The sequence below is a fragment of the Alligator sinensis genome, unplaced genomic scaffold, assembly GCF_000455745.1.
Source record: "Alligator sinensis unplaced genomic scaffold, ASM45574v1 scaffold796_1, whole genome shotgun sequence".
Classification (NCBI taxonomy): domain Eukaryota; kingdom Metazoa; phylum Chordata; order Crocodylia; family Alligatoridae; genus Alligator; species Alligator sinensis.
The window spans coordinates 2,090,476-2,094,117 of NW_005842141.1; the positions used below are offsets into that span (position 1 = coordinate 2,090,476).

At 44.0% G+C, this 3,642-nt stretch overlaps 1 protein-coding gene across 3 annotated transcripts in view; it reads right to left on the reverse strand.

Moving 5' to 3' along the window:
• VWC2 (von Willebrand factor C domain containing 2) overlaps positions 1-3,642 on the reverse strand; it is a 124,406-nt gene that overhangs the window by 34,328 nt on the left and 86,436 nt on the right. The gene's annotated exons all lie outside the window — the stretch shown is intronic.

Genomic DNA, 3,642 nt, shown 5'->3' on the forward strand with positions numbered 1-3,642 from the left:
GGAGTTTAGCCAGCAGGCAAGAAGCCAGAACAGCAGGGATGCTGAACGCTTGTTGCAAGCTGCTGAACATAGGGAAGTTGTGAAAGCTCATGGGAAGGGGCACCTCGCTGAATTCCATGGTAGGGGCCTACAAGGACCTACATGCCGATTTCCACACCCAGTGTCCCATGAAGGAGCTCACTAGCCAAAGATGCATGATCCATCTACAGGAAGAGAAAAGCAGTGTGTTGTACTATGAGGATAGCAATGGGAAAATGTCAGACTTCCTGTCTTTCCTCTTAAATTACCTAGCCATTTGCAGCATGGATCACACCATAGATTTTTGCCCTCCATATGAAATGGAGACGTGTATCTGACAGGAGTTTTGTAAGGGCATAAATCAACTGAAGTTTGTAAAGCGTTCTGATGCAAGAGAACTAGATAATCTGTTACTGGTAAAAATCTCTTGTACTGTACACAGGTCTGATGTGGCCTATTACAACATTCAGTCTCCTTTACCCTCCCCCTCTTTAGGCCAATGATTACAGTTGTCAGCATTGATCTGGTAGCTCAGACATATGAATAAACTAACTCCTTTGTTGGCAGTCTGCATTTTCTCTCCTAACTTGCCAGCTACCTCAGGTAACATCATTACATAGTTGAAAGTTTTTGGATAGATTTTTTAAAACTATTCAAAGCATGAAGATTCCCCCATGGATTTGTTAAAACTGCACATGCATCCTCCACACTAAAATATTCATAGCTGCATTGCTGAAATCTGCTATATTCATGCACATATGCACAAACACACTTGAGACAAATTCTGTCCAAATAAAGGTGCAGAACTTAAGAGGATTTATTCTCCCCCACCCCCCAGAAACAATAGCACTGAAAAACTGCATACAATAATCATGAGCCTTTGCTTAGGCAATCTGTAATTGGAGTTTATTATAAATAAGCTTATTAGGATGTTTTCTCATTCATGTGTGCAGAGCTTTGCACTGTACACAAATCATTGACCAAGCAGATTATAAAGCATCCTTTAAAATGGCCTTATCCTAGTATATTTCAAAGGAGGAGATGGCTATGATAATTCAAGTAAAAAAAATAAATACAATACAAATAATGTATATAAAAAGCTATCATGCAAAAGGGAGGGCAAATTAAAGGCAAAAAAGCAAAAAGGGGTCTGTGCAGTGCATTCTGTTAGAAGTGGGTCAAACCTCCAGGAACTTATTAGAAAAATCCCAAGTTTTCAGGGGAGTTTCGTCAGGAGGGGTATGGATCTGAATTACGCCTGGTTTTTGTTTTCTGAAACTAAAATCCCTTCCAACAAGGTTTGATCAGGCATGACAAACCACTCCATTCTTTTGCGCCTCTGTTCAAGAGAGATGGATCATAATCAGAACCAGGGTTTGAATTATACTTTGACTCTTGGGTGGGGGGGTGGTATGCAAAAAAATTGGGCTGCCCGTCATGATGCCCTAATAAATCTGAAGACCCCGCCTTCCCCCCCAGGCTATGATTTTTAAATTTTACAGGCAGGCTTTCGTTTCTTATGTGGGGGGAAAGTCCCCCTGTAATTCAAACCCTAATCAGAACTATTTTTCCTGTTCCCAAACTCAGCAATTCTTTCTGACCCTGGGATGCAGAACTATGGGACCCAGGATCTGGAAACTGACAGACAAGGCAGGTCCATCTCAAGGGTCGAAGCAGGCAAAAGCGATTCAAGCAGAGAGACAGCTAGCAGCAGAACAGTGATTAGTGTCAACTTATACATTCATGAAGAAAAGCAGAAAGATTTTCATTCTGTTAAAATAAAGCAAAATGAATGTGAAAGAGCTAACAGGAAAGTGGGGATTCCTTATTCTTCTGACAGAAATGCCTCTGATTCCTTCCCACATAGAGTTAACAGGCTCAGAAGCTACAGTGATGGAAAAGCCAAAGAAATCCCTACATAAGACACAATGAATCCTGTAGGAAGCTTCAAAAGATCTTAATTTGGTTGCCTAAACTAGGGACCTGAGCCATTCTTGCATTGGCAGGTATCCCCAAACAGCGCCGTGCATGAGTTTTAGGACAGGAGTAGCATAAGTGCTAGTTGTTCCAAGAACATGGTTAACTCACCTCTGTCAGGCAGGGGCTGCATTCATTAATGCACCCTTTTACACCCACCCCGATTGTCACATCTGCCAAAGGTGCACTCAGCATTGTCAGAAGACTCCCTTGACATGCAGCAAGGATTCTTCCGCAGCTTTAGAAAGGTACTTAAGCACGTGCTTAAATGTTAAGCACATACTTAAATCTTGTGGACTTTCTTGCCCTGGCTACAGGCACTTTCCTGACACAGAGTCTGAAAGAGTTCTAGTGAGTTTGAAGGACTCTTCAGGAACTGCAGCCTGAAGAAGTCAAAGTCAGGCTCATGGGCTAACAGCTCCATTTCAGCATCAGGCAAAGAAAAAAAAGGATTTTATAGCTAAAAGACTCCAACTTCCACTTAAGCAACAACTGTGAGCAAGACAAGACACCCTCAGAAGCAACAGAACTGTTCCTATACGACCAGCTTCCATGGCCTACAGGTTGGAGAAAAGGACAATAGTTTTTCTACTTACGTCTTGAAAGTGTGCTCTTTAGCTGGACTCAGTCCTGTATGCTGGGCAGATGCAGATCCAGCGTGACAGGGACAGCCATGTACGGGGACTCACAAAACATAAGGCTGGGAGTTCTTTTGCTCAAGCTCCTTTTTCTAGGGCTCTTCACAACATACTTGCGTTCTAGGGCTCACCACTGTCTTCAAGCTTCCACTACTGCCTAAGCTGCCACCTCTGCAACTTCCTATAAGACAGGCAGTTTACAAGACCACTGATATATTTTCATGCAGTAGACCCCCTTTTTTTCCTGAGCTACCTTTATTGCAGTGTGGCTTGACCCTCTGGATTGCTGAAAGCTAGTGAGCTGATAAAAAATTGATTTTCTGTAACGGCTCTGGGAATACCTTACTTTCAACTCCTTGTTATAGTGAACAGTGAATGGCATCTGCTGCAAACGTGCAACACAGAGGATCTGCCATCAGACCATTTATTTGCTTCAGACAAGTCAACAAGGGATTTTATTCAGTCTGAGGTGTTCCACCATATTGCAAAACAATGCATCTTTAGTTTGGGCTGGGGGGGGCAGGGGAGGTGTTCATCAGTCCATTACTGGATCTGGTATTGGCAACGGGGGATGACATGGTAGGGGACCTCCAGATCGGTAGCCACCTGGGGGACAGTGATCACCTAATAATAGAATTCACCATAAGACGTCGAGTGGCTAAGCTAACTAGCAGGGTGAAAGTGCTAGACTTTAGGAAAGCTGATTTCATTGAACTCAGGCGATTAGTCAAGGACGCACTGCAGAGTAGGAGTTTTGAAGAGATGGGAGCCCAAGAAGGGTGGCTGTGCCTTAAGGAAATGATCCTTCGGGCACAAAGCAAGACAATCCCCGAGCGAGGCAAAAGGGGGAAAGGGGCCAGGAGGCTTCCCTGGCTGACCAGAGAAATCCAGGGCAGCCTAAGGGACAAAAGGGGAGCACATAAAAAGTGGAAACAGGGAGAGATCACCAAAGACGAATACACCTCCTCTGCTCGCGCTTGTAGGGAGACAGTTAGACGGGCCAAAGCTG